The following is an 18,325-nucleotide window of genomic DNA, read 5'->3' as shown; positions in this document are numbered from 1 at the left end:
TTCCTGCTCCTATGATGCTGCTTGGCCTGCTGTGTTCATCCAGCTCTGCACCTTGTTGTCTCGGATTCTCCAGCATCTGCAGTCCCTACTACCACTGTATTACAGATATTGGGTTACAGCCAATGGAAATCTGTTGCCTCCCATTAAATTCTGAATGCATTTAGAGGGAGGCAGTAACAAACTTAGAACATGAACTATTTGATAAATGAAAAACAAATGCTTTGATGTCAGCCCATTTGACTTAATTGCTCTCATAAACACCTTTTTAAAATGTGAATATTCAAGGAATTCTAATTGTATCATGTCCTTGCTTTCTTCAAACTGAACTGAGCTGCATCAGTTTGGGAATAAAGGATCTTGACAACCAATTGGCACTCAGAGAACAGAGTGGGGTACAAAGGAAGCATCATCCAGAATGCAAGGAGCTGGGATCATTAGCATTGGCATGTGGAAATTATCTGTTCAAAAAAAAACAAATCTGTCAGGCTTTGGACAACCTATGAATAGATAGGTAAGGAACCAAAAGCAGAAAATTCTAGAACAACCCAGAATGTGTAAAGGGAGAAGACCTACCATCCTTCCAAATGATAAAGAAATTTACAGCCAAAAACCTCATATATTGCCCTTTCTGCTCACTGCTGCTTTCTGACCTGCTGGTACTTCCTGCTTTTACTTTTTCAATTTCCTTTTCAACAGGGATCTGGAATTCAATGCTGAGAGGACAGTGGAAGGCAAGTAGTGAGAATGACACAAAGATTCCACAGATAAATGTTGACAAGCTAAGTGAGTGGGCAAACTCTTGGCAGATGGAATATAATGTGAGACAATGTGAGCTTATGTCCTTGTGCAGGAAGAAGAAAAATGGAGAAAGACTGCAGAAAGCTGCAGTACAAAGGGAATTGGGGCCCTCATGCATGGATCACAAAAGAACACTAGCATTGAAATTCATTGGGTATAGAAAAGGCTAATGGACTGTTGGATTTTATTTCAAAGGGAATGGAGCATAAAAATAGGGTAGGCTTAGTAAAACTATAGACAGACCACATCTGGGATACAGTGAACAGTTTTGGTCCCCTTATCTAAGGTACGATGCACTGGCTTTGCAGGTAGCACAGAGAAGGATCACTAGGTTGATTTTGGACATGGAGGGATTTTCTTACGGTGTGGATAGAAAAGATAGAAAGAGACCTTTTTTTCCCAGAGTAGAAATGCCTATTTCTAGAAACAGGGCTCATTGGATTAAGGTGAAAGGAGGTGTGAGAAGCAAGTTTCTTTACACAGAGTGTGGTAAGGGCCTGGAATGTGCTGCCAGAGGAAGTGGAAGAAGCAGATACAATAAGAGGTATCTTGATAGATGCATGAATAGGCGGGGAATACAGGGATACAGACCGTGAATAGGCAAAAGGTTTTTAGTTTAGAAAAGCTTGGTGGGGCAAAGAGCTTGTTCCTGTACTGTACTGTTCTTTGTTCTTTGAGTGATGGGTGAATATGAGAGGTGCAATAGGTGAATTTCTCTCTTGGAAGGTTAGTGTGTACACAATGGGTTAAACACCCTTCATATGGACCATATTCATTTGATGGTTATAGTCCCATTTAGGCTGTAGCCTATCAACAGATTTCACAAAGCCAGGATGTTTTAAACTCCTCCATGTGAAGGCAATTTGATCCAGCATTATGAACAATATGTAGGAATGAATTGTGAACCTTGCATTTAACAACAATATTGATTAGCTTTCCTCGCTCCCAATAGAAATCAAGTTTCCAGAGCACTGTTACATATGTGAAACAACAATGGGGTCAGGATTCAAGTATTTTCTATAGAACTCTCTGCATCAAGGCTGGGGCTTTTAAAGATGAGATGAATGAATAGTGGTAATTATTTCTTTAACTTCTGTTGTTTTTCAACAGAATCTTCTGTCCCACAAGACATTGGAGAGATTTAAACCATTGAAAGAGGATAGTGCGTCTTTGTCAGACACTATGCCTGACATGAGATGGAAAGAAAGAACTTCCTAAAACCTTGGATTTGTGTCTTATTTTCCCTCAGTAATGATCAAGCCTCTGTGCTTGGGTTTCCATTATGCGGCTAGCATTCTGAAGTGGTAGATCCTCAAAATTCAGTGCTCATGCTCATTTTCATCAGCTCAACTTCTGTGCCAAAGATCTTTTTGCACTCTTAATTCATTGAGTTGGGGGAAGGGGTAAAGTGGTTTATCAGACAGGAGCTTATCAAAGGAATCCATTGACAAGCCCCCAAAGCAAATAAATCAGCCGTTCTTTCCCCTTCTTGTGTTTTCATGGTCATCTTTCTTTGAAAGATTTGGCTAAGCCTTGAGATGTTTTGTCTACCAGAACCACTGTTGATTGGTATTTCCCGAGAAATGTTAATTTAGTAACAGTATCATTCCATTTGTGTTTTATTTTTCTTGACTGCATGAAATGTGCAGTTTTTTAAAAAAAATAATCTTTCCCATGTTGTTTCAGACATTGGACATTGAAATATGGAGAGGTATTATATTGCAAGCAGCTATTTACAAATAATTTCTTAGTAGGTTTGAAATACCTCAATAGATGCTAGTAAATTGGAGAACCACGCACCCTTTCCCATTCTGCTTTCAAAGTTTGGATATTTTCAAGCTTTTTCCATTGACCCAGTCCCAATGTTTATACCCAAGTCTCCATAAGTGAGGGAACAAAAATGGACATGTCCTTCATTTTGCTGTCAGAAATTCTGGCCTCTGCATTGTCATGAATTTTCCACAGGGCTATGTATCTGCACCCACCTTGTCAATAAGTATGTGACAAATTACTTGCACTTCATTCTCTCATCCATTGGATCCACTGCAGCAAGGTTTCATTGGCAGCATCTCCCTAACTCATAACCTGCAATGCCTAAAAGGACAAGGTCAGTGATAAGATAGTATCACCTTTAGGTTCTCCTCCAAGTCATATGCATCATCTCAGCTCGGACCACTGCACTGCAATTTCTTCATTGTCCTTCAATTTCTTCATTGTCATTGGACCAAAATGAAAGCTGCCGCCCAGGTGGATAGAGTTGTTAAGAAGGCGTATGGTGTGTTGGCTTTCATTAATAGAAGGATTGAGTTCAAGAGCCGTGAAGTTATGCTCCAGTTATACAAAACCCTGGTTCGGCCACATCTGGAGTAGTGTGTCCAGTTCTGGTCGCTTCATTACAGGAAAGATGTGGAAGTGTTGGAAAAGGTGCAGAGGAGATTTACCAGGATGTTGCTTGGAATGGAGGGAAGGTCTTACGAGGAAAGTTTGAGAGAGCTAGGGCTTTTCTCTTTAGAACGATGAAGGATGAGAGGTGACTTGATAGAGGTGTACAAAATGATCAGAGGTATGGATAGAGTGGACAGCCAGAGACTTTTTCCTAGGGTGGAGGTAGCTATTACGAGGGGGCATAGTTTTAAAGTGAGTGGAGGTAGATATAGGGGAGACGTCAGAGGTAAGTTCTTTACTCAGAGAGTGGTTGGGGTGTGGAATGCATTGCCGGAGAGGGTAGTGGAGTCGGCCTCATTAGGGGCATTTAAGCAGCTATTAGATAGGCATATGGATGATAGTATAAGGTAGGGGTGGAGGTTAGATAGACCTTAGGTTTAGGGTAAAGGTTCGGCACAACGTAGTGGGCCAAACAGCACACTGGGACAACATTCCCCCACACAGGCTTCAACAGTTCAAGAAGAAGTTTCAAAACTAGCTTCTCAGGGACAACTAGCGAAGAGCAATAAATTCCATCTTTGCTCACAACATTAACAGTTACTAACCTGATTTCAGAGTCAGGATATATGATGTTAGGCAGAATCTTCTCAGGCCCTGAAAGAAGTGGGCTATGGCGAGAAATCTGGGAAACTTACACAAGAAGCTTTGTGAAGTCTTTCTCAACTCTGAGAGTGACAAGTCATTCTTTCCAACTAAATTCTGGATGTTAAGGTTAGATACTTGCCAGTGAGCAGAGACAGACCTTTTAATGGGGATTAATGCCCATTATCACCCTCATTATTTCTTAATCTTGCCTCACTATCAAACACCGTCCTCATCTATCACCCGCTGGATAGAGACCATGTGCCAAGAATTCCTAACATGAGAATCTGAGAGGCTGACATCAGCTCACGGCTTCCAATTCCTGAATTACATTTGGACACTGAGCACCAAGGTCCAAGGGGCAGCAATCACTCACATCCCAAAATACTGACTAATAGATTTCACAACAGAGTCCTCTCCTGCCTGAGGCTGAGCAGGTGCCCAGTCTCCAACACACCTCCAAATGCCAGCTGCCTGACATGATTCTCCCTCGATGAGCTCCAGAGAGGAGGTAGTGATGTGTTCACCAGGATGCGTCTCCAGCTCCATTCATGGTGTCAGTTACTGAGTTGGTACAGGGGGCAGGGGACAGTCTTGCCTGGGCTTCCTCTGCATTCTCTTCCTCAGCAGCGGAGGATGGCAAGTCTTGTAAGGTTGGTCTGTTGATGGCAGATACCATGGGCATTTTGCTGGTGCCTGCAGGAGATAATAGAGAGAAAGCATTGTGATCAAAGGCTAAAAGTTTTTAATAAGACAGTCACAATGGGGGTAATGGGGGAGTAGCACACCAATGACAATGCTTGTTACTCGGTTGCAGCTACATATGGGTATCTGAACCCTCATAGCAGAAAACAGCAAGGGGAAGCATCCCCTCCTTGTAGGGGTTCAGCAAACTGTTTTCTAGAATGAGAGAAAGGGATTGATTGAGCGAGATGGAAGCGGATGGTATGGCTGTTAGAGTTGGGGAAAGGTGGTGAGGTGTCCTGAGTGAATGAGTAGGTAGTGCAGAGGGCATGCAGGGTTCATGGTATGAGGGGGTGTTTGGGGTGAGGAAGAGTGGGTGAGGGAAAATGTTGCAGGCAGTAGTGAGAGTGGTAAAGTATGAGCGTTAGTGGGAGGTGGGTGCAGTAGCAGAGTGTGAGGTAAGCAAGGAGCAGATGGTAGCACTTCCCCTGGCACAGTGGAGAGGGTTGTTGACCTTCTTGCTGCAATGCCGAGTGTTCCTCCAGACTGTCAACCTTACTCTGGCACCTCCCACCAAACTGGTGAGGGCTGGTGTTGTAGCCTCCTTTGCCAGTCCCAGTGCCAGCAGGGTACTGCCCCACCAGCCAGGACCCTCAGGTCCCTGTCCACAAAGCAGAATGCAAAATTCCCCTTCTCTGCCATGCCCAAGTGCAAAAACCTGCAACTGTGCAGGGTAGCTCTGAATTGCCAGAGCTTGACCAGATGCACCTTGGCCTTTTAAAGGTGGCGCCAGTGCCAGGGATCCTTAGATCTCCTGACAGTTGTGAGTACTTTTGGCTACAGAGGGTGGGAGAATCGGGCAAGACGGGTGCTGTAAGAGTGCGGTGGGTTGAGGAGAAAACTTGCAAGGCTTCACAGAGAGAAGCCTTCAGTGAAACTTGACGAAAATGATAAAATTCAATGAGATTCATCTCATTGTCCCTGTGCACAGGAGAACCAAGCCAGACCAAACCAAAAAAAAAGCTATAATAATCCGATTGAGGGTCATGGGTTAGAAGTTTAGCGTCCTCCTTCCAATGCCCATTCATCTTGAGCTTAGCTAGAGATGGAATATGGGTCAAGGAGGTAATGATGCCAGTATGTTGTGGGAGGCTGTTAAATACAATTCCCCATTAGGCTGAAAGCTGATCATCACACTGCATGCATATGTCACAAAGAAGTTATTCTTTTTATTTGCAACTGACATGTCGCTAGTTAGATTTTGGTTACATGCCTGATTAAAACTCACGGAAGGAGAGGGCTCCAAGTTCAGTCAACCGTTTCATCCTTACTTTGACCCTTTTAAAAACCTGTGACATTGCAGCGGAGACTCGGAATCCTCAGGCATGCCTGCGCCTTATTAAAAATGTAGCACTCATACATTCTGCAACAGAATATTTGCTTTGCTCCCACACATGCTGTTATGATGTCATGTTCCCAGAAGAGATGAGTAATTGTGCGATGCTTCATTAAGCGATAACTTCTGTTTTTGTCAAGAATGTCCTCGACAATAAACAGCGTTGTACTGATTAAAACCTCGAGTTCCTATCCAAAAGCACACTGGGTGCTGTTGTGTTTAAAGAATTAAATGGTGATGCTTGTTTCGACAACTGTTGCCTGTGCTAATATTAAAGGCGACTCCGATTGGGGTGATGGTGATCTACTGCATTCTATAATTCACAGGAGATGCTCAAATACTGAGTTGGATAATCAGTAGGTTCCACCAACACCCTCATATTACCATAGGCAGCTGAACACTCAGTTTCTCCCCAGCAACTCCACAAATGCTCACGGAAAATGTTTCCAACGACTATGGAAACTATTATAAATGAGCTCCATTTCTATAACGGATTGTGCAGCTAAATGCAGCTTTAATGCGCTGCTGAGTTTTAACATTAATGGTGATGATTGTTGCATTATGGTACGGTCTTATGCTTCAAATCACAGCCGTGAATGGAGGATCATATGGTTAAACTGATCAGTTTCTCGGACTCGACTATACTCATGGCAATAAGCGTAAACAAGAATGCACTTCTCATCAGGTCTCATATGTTTAAATCACAAAATAACAAGTAACGAAATTATAAAAGAGAATGACAAAACGAGCAGTACAAATGCCATATCAAATTGTGCATTTTGCATGCTCTTGCCACAGCAATTAATGTCAGGCCACTGCACTATTCCAAACATACTTCTATCTTTTGAGGTATCACTGAAAGAAATTGAACATCCTTTATTTCCTATCTGCATTTTTGTATCTAAGGTTTCTGATAGCTAGCGCATTGCAAGCTGCCACAGAATGTGCTTACCCATATGGAAGGTACATTCTGCGCTGGAGGTAAGTGTGTTCCTTTTCAACCTGATGAGTGCGGAAACCCATCACTATAATTAAAAACCTCTTAACTAAACTGCTTGAAAAAAAAGCCTCATGCATGTATTCCTTTTGTACTTGACACCGAGTGCACTCTTTCCTCATAAGCCCAAACCACTGAAATGCAGATTGTATTCAGGGTGGAAGGACTTGCATTTACGTAGCGCCCTTTCCAGCATTGGAAAGCGCTGCACGAACGATGAGTTGCACAAGCTGCTTTGTTTTGTGAACTTTACTCACAGTTAGAAGGCCACCAGAAGAAGGGCAGGTTGATTTCAATTGATTGGATTGGTTGAAGCTGGGTTGAATGTTGGCCAGGAGCTGGGAGAATTCCACACTCTACTCCACAAACGTGCCATGGAATCTTTGACATCCTTCTGAATGTGTCAACAGAGCTCAGTCCAATCTCTGTTCCAGTGACAATGCCATTCTAGATTCAGAGCTCACAGTTCAGACTCAGATTCAGGAATACACACAGGATTCTATATATGCTTCAACTATGAGTACAAAAATATTTACACATTATTTTTCAACTTCCTCATCTCTCCCTTTTTTAATCACCTTGCTGGCCAGTCACAACTAATACTCATCAAATGGAGATTTAAAGTCACTAAAAAGATTGCAAATCTCAAAGTCAGCAGTGGAGTCCTTCTCAATGATTATAAAAATGTTATAATGTCTCTGAGCATGTTGTTTTCCTCCATTTAGAGTACAAACACCTTCAGGAGCACAAAAGGACTTTTTAAACAATGCAGGACGCCCTTCTTCCATTGATCTTTTATCCCACCCCTTCAATCATTTCCTTTTCCACGGATGCACATAGGAGCCTCTTGAACACTTTATGAAAGATTTCTCCACAACCCACCCTGCTCTATCAGACCATTATATGTAGGAGCAGCATTAGGCCATCTGGCCCATCGACTCTGCTCTGCCATTCGATCAGGACTGATATGTTTCTCAAACCCATTCTCCTGCCTTCTCCCCATAACCCTGATCCCGTTACTAATCAGGAACCTATCTGAATGAATGTTGGTCCTGTCCAATTCCAGAATGGGGCCTCATTAACATACAGGGGATCAGGTGGAGGCAGAAAATGCGACCTGGGAATCGCAATGATGGTGAGGTCTTTGTTTGTTTATTATTAAGTTTGATGAGAATTTTGATTTATTATTGTCACATGTGCCTACTAACAGTGAAAAGTTTTGTTTTGCATGCAGTAGAGGCAGACTATACCATACAAAGTGCATAAGGATAATAGAACAGAGCAAGGAATACAATGTTATGGCTGTAGACCAGGTGCACAAAGATCAAGGTCAACATTACATTTGAAATTTGAGAGGTCCTTTCAGAAGTCTAATAACAATCTGATGCCGTAGGAGAATCTCAGGTCGATGTTTTTATATATCTCAAAGGAGCATCCAATTTTCATTTCAAAATCGGCTTATGATTTGTTTAGGTCTATGCCAAAGGTTAGGTCTCTATCAAAGTGACAATGGAGCAATTGTCAATATAGATGAGGTACTGAGGAAACTGAACCCATTTTTAGATCCATCTTTTAGATTTATCTCCAAGTGTAAATTGGCTCCATGGCGTCACCTACAACCATTGGAGGATCAGAACAGCAAGTCAAACTTTTGTATTTGGGGTGTTTCCACTGAGTTTACATCAATATTTCCCCTTTACTGTCTGATTCAATGGCACAAGTCCACCCAGTTTACTGCTTGTGTACAAATACTCGCAACTTTTCTTCTTACAAATCTACTTTTTAACTGGTGCCTGATAGTATTTGTTGTTGCATCATGGCATTGTCACAGGACCAGCAATCCAGAAACTCAGGCTAATGCCCTGGGGATACAGGTATGAATCCCACCATGGCAGGTAGTGAAATGTGAATTAACAAAAATCTGAAATTAAAAGCTCTCCTAACGGTGACTATCACTATCCATTGTTGTAAAAAAAACCATCCAGTTCACTCATGTCCTTTAGGGAAGGAAACTGCCGTCGTTACCTGGTCTGGTTGCACATGTGACTCCAGATCCACAGCAAAATGGCTGATCCTTAATTGCCTCTGAACTGGCTAGCAAACCAGGCAGTTCAAGGGTCAATTAGGGATGGATTCAGCCAATGATGCCCACATCCTACGAATGGATTTGTCTTTAAAAATGAAGTCCTGCCTATCCTTTTATAATCTGGAAATCTTCACATACAAACAGAAATGGCTACCTGCTCATGGGCAACTAGCAAAATGCAATTATTGCTGGTCCAGCCAGTGACCCCATTTCCCACGAGTGAATTTTAAAAATGTACTTATTCTCTATTAGACAGATTTCTGTTACCCAGAATTGTACCTGCTGTTCACCTCTGTGTTCTCTCAAAGATGATAATGTGCTGCCTAGAATAACCAGCACCTTATAAAATGACAGTGGCTGAGATATGATTACGGTATCCTAGCAACCCCTAGCAACCTCGTACCTCATCCCCATGGTCATTCTTCGTGTATGAGCCTGTTCATTGGAATGGGTTTACATGATCATAAAAAAACAACTCCAGAGAGTCCAGTACAATGATGAAAATCTGAACTGCATCCAATCATTTCTACGTGCCCCAGTCTCTCAAAAGATTTTTTCTCCTTTTCACTTTGCTTGACCTGTCCTGTTACCAAGAGCAGGTTTAGTCCACTGCTTAACCATGTTAGCTTTCCTCGCCCAATTGCATGCTTATCCTCAGGTCAAAACATTGTTTGTTGATGCACCACATTGAGTGTATTACATTTGGGCTAACAGTGTTGCAGGATTGCCACACAATCTGAATTGCAATACTGCCGGTGCAACTTTAGACTGGGATTCCACCTGCCATTTGAGAAGATCCCATGAAAGAATGGCAGGGAGAGCTCTGGAACACAATCACTAGTTAATTACCCTCTGAAAGATAATACCTCCAATTGTGCAGTCTTCCCCACTCACTGAGAATATCAGATTTTTGTGCTCTGGAGCAGGATTTATACCCATAACCTTCTGACATGGAAGCGAATGTGCAACCATACATACTTACATTCACCTTTTTGACTCTGAGGTAACTCTGAAACCTGTTGTAAAAAATAAACCGGCAGGATGAGCTATTCCTCTTCCTGGAAAATGATTGCCTCTATGCTCAGGGAAGCACAACTGAGATTCATTTGATTAGAGTGCCAGCAGTTGTGAATTTCGACATATATCCTCCCATTTCATTCTGGGAGACATTGCAAACCAGGCCCTCAATTTATTTTCTCATAAAGACATATCCTGCTCCTCTAGTGCTTCATTGAGTTAATACATTGGTCTGTGAGGTACTGAACTGCGCACACAATAATTTGCTTCCCAATCCATGCTGAATTTATTGGCCTCAGTTAGGGCAGGATAACTGGCCCATGACCTCTGGATGAGAGAGGGGGAAAACGGTCCAGGATTTGCATTTCTCATCACAGTTCATTTAGGAGTGCACATACGTGTGGATGTTAGGTGTGGACAGGTCATTTTGTGCTGTGATTTCCCCATTGCTGTCAATTATTATCTCATTTCACACACAACAAAGGCCAAACAAGTCATCTTATTGCAGTGCACTGTCAGCACACGTGGAAATAGCTGAGCATCAGTCAGTGCCTTCAGGCAAGAGTGAAGAACTGTATATCACACCTTTCACGACCTCAAGATATTCAAAGAACTTTGCAGCTTCAAGTTTTTTTTGAAGGCAGGCACGAAGGAGAACATCGGAAGACACAATTTTAAAATGTTATTAGAACAATTTCCTTCTCAAATAAGTCAAGTGGAATTCACTTTCTGATGTCTATTTAATGACAGAGCAACCATCTTATTATTTGCTTAGCTAGTAGCAGATCCACCCCTTTCAATTACAAGCTTCCATTTGTGAACACACAGCAGTCTGTGTCCAAATAATCTTAATTCATCTTTTGCTGAACTATTAATAGATGGCCCAATGTTCCTGTGCAGGTTTTCTACAGAACTACTATATACTACTTATACTGCAACTGCTGCACAGAATCTCCCAATTGGTCACGTTAATAAAATAATTAAAAGTTCACGTGTTTATTGAGATTTTTAAAAACAGTTTTAAAGACTGCTGTCCCATGAGAATTTTTAAAATTACAGTAATTCATGATATTATGAATTTTTATATAGTTCATTAACTTGTCAGTCACACTATTATTCCACAACCAAATAAAAGAATAATTAATGTAGGTAGGACTAAGTTGAGGAAGACTGGATGAAGGCTCATAGGATGTATCAACCCCAGCATTAACCAGATGGGCCAAATAGCCTGCAATAGACTCTGTAGTTTCATCTATAGAACAATATAAAGGAGGCTTCAGTGCAAGCATTCATTAGGCAAGTATTAATTAGGGCTTTCTGGGCTACAGATTTGGGATCATAATGCACGCCTTATATTAGAGGGATAAGTACCTTTGAACTGCTCCAACACTACATCTGCTGTGTAACTCTATTCTACTTATCTTAGTGGTACCTGTGTCACCACAATGCCAGCAACGATCACTGGCATCATGTTGCAAGTGGCTGTACAGTAACCTCAGCCATTGCATAACGGCATGTTATAAGCTTCAAGATTAAAAATGTAAAGTTTCACCTCAATAAAATCTACTAAACTGGTTTCCTACTTCTCTGTTATTGATACTAAAATGTTCATTGATTGTCTGAACATCCCTGTCTTATGCCCTTGAGATCTGAGCACATTGATTCACATACTCATTCTGTCTGTCTTCAATGCTCAGATTATGATTCATTCTACTACTTCATATTTCAACTTTATTTTCTGGAGCAACCCACAGCATGACACAGCTCACCACCACCTTCACAAGGACAACTAGGGTCAGGCAATAAAGACTTTCCCAGCCAGTGATGCCCACAACCCACAAGCCAATAAAAAAAATGAATTATATTGAATGAGGCAAAAGGGTTTGAAGTATTTTGTTACAGACATTAGAAAGGAATTCAAACTGCACTCTTTCTTTTATCTCAGCAATATCCTTAGCAACGTCAACACTCTAGTGAAGACCTGCTGCCATCTCCACACCAAGGCTGGCACAGCCACATCCATTCCTTCCTGGAAATTTCTGCAAATTCACTTTTCCTTCAGCTGGTAACTCTTCCCTGAGATACCTGAAACAAGTTGCAAACTGAACTCCCTGTTACTTTTACTTCAGTGCAAACACGAGTTTCCCAAACCCAGGTTCAAGCAGTCTATCTCTGGCACAGATCCGTTGACTAGGTGATTTTTACATTTTTCTGCCTCTTTATATGCCTCCAGAAGTCTGTTGCTGGACAAAAGTGCAGCTTTTTTATCTCTATCTTTAAATTCGCTGAGCTGCTAACTCCCACTTCTTCACTGCAAGGTTGTAAAACATCATTAAAATACATTCAAACAAACATGTCTCTCAATTCCCCAGTACCAAGCCCGCGGAACTCAACTCTAATAAAAAAATGAGATTAAAATGACCACCACCCTTCTTAACACACAAAATGTAAGTTAAACTTAAAATTATGCATTGTTTCCAACATAATAAAAATATTCATTGATGCATTTAAACCTGGTAATCTGGTGCAGTTTTAATCATGCAACTACAAATCACAACATATTTTAATCAGACCAACTCATTCTCCATCTGTGAGTTACCCAATTCTAAATAATTTAAATTACTTTAAAAGTTAATATAGAATCATTAATTAGTTGTATCAGTGTACAATAGTCAGTTCCTTTGTAAGTTTAAAAAATACCTTTTAAGGGGCCTATTAGTACTTCCACTTGGAAAAGGAACATGGTTCTGAAATCTTCCTCAAAGAGACAATTAGCAAAAACACAATGATGAATGATAGAGCACAGCCAGTTTTGTTGGTGGAACCTGTTTCATAATGCATAATCCATGAACCATAATGCTTTTTAAACTAGTGTCATAAATCCCAGAGACTCAATCTTTGTTGGTCATAATTTGCATTTGAAATCCTGGCTTGGCCAATTTCAGGTGAATTACACTGGAAAGAGCAATGACTTGAGCTCAAACCCTATTCTGACAATCAGTGCAATACTCAGCTATGGTCATAATCCCAGGCTAAGCTGAGGGAGTGCTGCAATAAATGGGGCGATGAGACTTTGAATAAAGACCCCATTTTCCTTTTCATTTTCTATTATGTTGTGGCCCATATATATCCCTCAACCAATGTAGGCAGGTGGGACTAGGTTAGTTTGGAATGTGGTTGGCATGGACTTGTCGGACTGAAGGGTGTGCCTCCATGCTGTATGACTCTGTGACTGTGACTCTATAACATCAGTGACAAAAAGAAAACCATCTGGTCATCACACGGCTGTTCCTGGGAGCTAATCGTGTTTACACGTTACAACAATGACTGCACTTCAAGATTGTTTCATCGGCTGCAAAGTCATGAAAGGCACTACATAAATGTACCTGCTTTCTTTTTCCTCTTCCTTTATTCTACCTTCACTTGTATTTTGTTCAACCTTAGTTGTGTCCCATGCTATTGCCCTTGGACCTTCAACTATCTTGCCTGGCTACATCCATTCCAATCATTAAAACTTTGTAGAATTCTTACAGTGTGGAAGCAGGCAATTCAGCCCATTGAGTCCACGTCATCCCACCCAGACCCCTACCTCTGCATTTCCCATGGCTAACCTACGCATCCCTGTACAATTTAGCATGGCCAATCCACATAAACCGTATATGATTGCACTGTGGCAAGAAATCAGAGCACCTAGCAGAAACCCATAGAGAATGTGCAAACTCCACACGGACGGTCACCCGAGGGTGGAATCAAACCCGGGTCCCTGGTGCTGTGAGGTAGTAGTGTTAACCACTGAATCACCGTGTTGCCCAGGCTGTGCAAAATACCATTGGCCTGTCTTTAATGGAAAGGCAAGGCAGTGAGCAGAAGTCTGACCTTATACTTCAAGTTCATACCTACAAACCTTGACAAATGTCATGTGTTTAGTTTGATCAACCATTTCCCCACAACTCTGTCCCTTTGGCAGCCATGTTGGGTAGCAAGTAGTGTGACAACAGCCGTGGCTTTCTCCTCAAACCACTGGTAACCCGTATGTTGAGATAGTGACACAAGTTACAGTGTTAAAAGCACAGCATTAATACAAATTGTTGCATAGCTAGTGATCAAACAGTCTTTGCTAGCTCCTTTAAAAGTTTCTTTTAAGGGGATATAAATTAAAGGGAAGAGAACAGAAAATAAGTAAAATTGTACCGATGAAAACTCCTCTGACTGATGCACAGGAGATTCCTTTAGTATCGAATTGTCAGAAATAACTTAGTTTGAAAACTGCACCTGCAATGAAAATTTATCTTTGTATGTATTGAGACTAACTATAAAACCACATTGAGGGTTGACTCGAAGCAGCTCTTTGTTAACATTTAGTGATCGCAACCATTAGGTTGCTCAGGATTAATTCACAATGTGGATGAATATGCCAATGACGATGACTAATGCTCAGTACAAGAAATGATGAAAAGGATACTAGCTCTGGGAACCAGATTCTGGAAGGATGCTGTGTAGAGTAGCCAGAAGCATGCACTGGGACATTAAAAAGATTGCTAATGATCTAGCCACAGCAATCAACAGCTGCTCTCAACTACAGGAAGGCGTTCATTTTGAATTGTTATTCTTTCTGAGTAGATGAAATGAAAATTAGTAATATAAATTAAATATGCAGTCATGTTCATTGTTCCATACCTTGTCTGGAAGTGCAAATCTGATCGGAAACACTGAACAGATCAGATCATTCAGGTTCCTGTTTGTAGGAATTGCAAATTCAATCCAGTCAGCCTAAACGCGAGATTTTTCACTGATGTTGCTTGTTTCAAATACTTGGGCTGCAAAGCCACTGTCAGTGAAGGTTGTGCCAAATCAGCAACGTTAGGCAATAACTGTCCCCAATAATTTTTAACTGTCCTGCATTACCATAAATTGACTTAACTGAATTTGCTCCTCTGCGTTGACACTGTGAATCATGCAGCATAGAAGGAGCCATTCTGCCCACTGTGCCTGTGCTGGCTCTTTGAAGCAGCACCTTAACCCATCTCCCTTTGTTCAACCCAGCGCCCCACAATATATTGTCTTTTACAATTATTTATCTGATTTCCTTTTGAAGGTTACCCTTTTTTATGTCAAAAATATTCTTTATTCACAAAAATATCTTTTACATGTACATAGTCACTGAAACAGTTCAGTTCTGTACAGTAGCATATGAAGAAACAAACACATTGGAGTTTGACTCTATCCAGCAAACAAACCCAAGGCATTTTTTTACTTGTAAAAGATTATATATACATACATTTGAGGCCCTGGGAGGGTCCGAAAACTGAACAGACCCCCATTTAACTTCATTCGGAAGGCCTCAGACAGTGGTCTTTCCCCACTGCACCTTGGCAGCTGCTGCCCCAAGCTTTAGTATGTCCATCAGCATGTAGTCCTGGACATTGGAATGTGCCAGTCTGCAACATTCAGTCAAGGTCAACTACTCACTCTGGAAGACCAACAAGTTTCGGGCAGAGCAAAGAGTGTCTTTCACCAAGGTGATGATCCTGCAGGCGTAATCGATGCTTGTCTCAGTGTCCATCCCAGGGAACAGCCCGTAGAACACAGAGTCCTGCATCACAGAGCTTCTCGGGGTAAACTCCGACAAAAACCACTGCAATTACCTCCAGACTTCCTTTGCAAAAGCACATTGCAGAAGAAGATGTGTGACAGTATCTGTTCTCCCACTGCTACCTTGAGGGCAGTGTGCGATGGTGCAGAGAGTCTGGGCGTACATGAAGTATCTACAATTAGATTGACTTCTGCCACACTTTCAGGCAGTGCGTTACAGATTGTAGTAACTAACTGTGTGGTGGAAATTTTCCTGATCTCCTTCCATCAGAGCTATTTTTTCTCTAAGCAAATGCTTCGCTCAGTTGTACAGTGAGCTTATAGTGAGCCAGTGGGGTTTGCTTAATGGAGAGGTTTCATGTCTGATTCCTGGCCTGCACTGAGTTCTTTAATCTTAGCTGGGCTGGTAGAATAACCCTTGTCATTGGCAGAGTTTTACAAGAATGGTTCCAGGAATGAGGCACTCCAGTTATCAGGGAAGATTGAGAGATTGGGTTCCTTGGAGAAGAGATTCAACAAAAGTTTTCAAAATTGTGAGAGGTCAGGAGAGAGTGGATAGGGAGAAATTGTTCCCACTTGTAAAAGGATCAAGAATCAGAGGGGATACTTTTAAAGTGTTTTGCAAATGTGTGGTAAGGAAAATCTTTTTCACGCATAAGGAGTTATGGTCTAGAATGCACTGCCTGAAAGTGTGGTGGAGGAAGCATCAATTGAAGTGTTCATGAAGGTATTTGGATACATACGATGAGCAGGATTACATGGAAAAGGCAGGAGATTGGCACTAAATTAACACGTACGCAGAGCTATGGCAGATATTCTGCACCATAACAATTCTATGATTTGCTGGCCTACTTTTAAAATAAGAAATTGCAGGTAAGCATCAAAGTTCAAGACCCTATGCCTCATATGCACATGACTGTCAATGAGGTAAATGCAAAATACTTCAGCAAAACCTGGGGACACCCACCAAAATCTAACAACAATACAATTTAAAAAATCTCACCTCTTACTTCCAAATCTCTCCAGGGTCTCCTCCTTACCTACTTGTGTAGCCTCCTCCAGCCCTATAATATACACAGGTCCGTGCGCTCCCCCAGTTCTGCCTCCTACACATTCCTGACTTCTGAATCTCTTTGGAGGGTCAGTGTGGATCTGATGGGGCAAATGGCCTGCTTCAACTCTGTAGGGATTCTATGACTTTTTTATGATTCTATAACCAAACCAAAAGCAGTCATTCAGCCGATTCCAATCCTCATTTCTAGGATTTTCTCCCTTCATCTGAACTCCTCTCACCTCTCTTTCTTCTCTTAAATCTCTTCTTCCGATTGATCTCTCTGATCAAGCTTTTGGTTGACCGTCGTAATAACGTTGTGTAAATATTTGGTCAGTTACGCTCCTGTGAAGTGTCATGGACATTCCAAACATGCCGTATAGATGCAATTTGCTGTTGTTGTTGAGCGAGGTGCAACAAAAGGGAGACATTGTGTGCCCACCAGATGCGGCTAAGCAGTGCATGGAGCCATTATTGTTTCTTGCAACATTTTGGTCTGGTTTTACATTTAGCATAAATTCTATAAACACTTATAGAAAAGGCAAATGCCTGCCATCTCCAAACTCCTCCTCAACAACCCGGCAGAATGAAAAGGACACCACCAATGAAAGTTTCTGATTCAGATCCTCTCTGAGAAGGAGCAGGAACAGCTAGAAATTGTGTTCCATATTGATACTAATGACATTGGTAGAAAGATCCTGCAGTCAAAGCTTGAGAAGTTAAGAAGGAAACTAATAAATAAGGCCTCACATTAGGCTTCCTCTGGATATCAAGTTAATTGAGTGTTGAAACAGGAGGACAGAGCAGATGTGACACATGGATGGAAAGAAGTTGCAGGAGGGAGGGCTTTAGATTTCTCGGAAATCAGGACTAATTCTGGACAAGGTGAGACCTGTACAGTTCAAAACAGGTGGCACCACAATACAGTCGGAGCAAATGTGTTTGCCTGGCTACTGCTGTAGGAAAGGGCTTACAGTAATTAGGCATTGTCTTCAGAACCAGGAATTAGCATTGGAAAGGAAAGACAAGGCAATATAGATTGGAACATGAAATCAGAAACAACTGGAAAAACTCAACAGGTCTGACAGTATCTGTGGAGAGAGGAACAGAGTTAACACTTGGAGTCCAATTTTGAACAAATGTCATAATGGACCCAAAGTGTTAACTCTGTTTTTCTCCCCACTGATATCGCCAGACCTGCTGGATTTCTCCAGCACTTACACTTTCTATTTCAGATTTCCAACATCTGCAGAAATATGCTTTTCTTAAAAGATTGGGAGAGCACAATAGAACTGAAGTAAGAAATAGGAAGGTTTATGCGGGTGCCATGCTAAAAGGGATTGCAATAAGGTCTAATTTAGTTTGTAACGTATGTATGTGAATGCATGAAATGTGCTAAATAAGGTTGCTGATGCATAGCCACATGGGAATATGATGTGGTGGTATTAAGAGACCTGGCTTGCAAAGGAGCTAGACCGAGTATTAAATATTCCTGGATTGAAGGTGTTCTGCAGATTTTGTGGGCAGTCATAATGCTCCTAACTTTAGATCAAAAGCTCTGGGATCAAGTCCCATGATAAGGTTTGCTGGCCACAAAAAGTGCATTAGTAATGTGGTTAAACAGGTTGATTGCCAGCCAGTAAATCCTTCCAATGAGCCTGACAACAGGCAGTTACA

The 18,325-nt window shown here is 41.6% G+C and overlaps 1 long non-coding RNA gene across 1 annotated transcript in view; it reads right to left on the bottom strand.

The window, feature by feature from the left end:
* Nucleotides 1-18,325, bottom strand: part of LOC109933606 — a 54,538-nt gene that overhangs the window by 2,638 nt on the left and 33,575 nt on the right. The window contains exon 5 of the long non-coding RNA XR_007264342.1: nt 4,283-4,521. This is a non-coding gene — a long non-coding RNA (uncharacterized LOC109933606). The remainder of the gene's footprint in view (nt 1-4,282; nt 4,522-18,325) is intronic.

This window comes from Rhincodon typus, chromosome 21 (assembly GCF_021869965.1).
Source record: "Rhincodon typus isolate 14 chromosome 21, sRhiTyp1.1, whole genome shotgun sequence".
Taxonomy (NCBI): Eukaryota; Metazoa; Chordata; class Chondrichthyes; order Orectolobiformes; family Rhincodontidae; genus Rhincodon; species Rhincodon typus.
The sequence above is the reverse complement of the archived record's forward strand: the minus strand, read 5'-3'. Positions and strand labels throughout refer to the sequence as shown.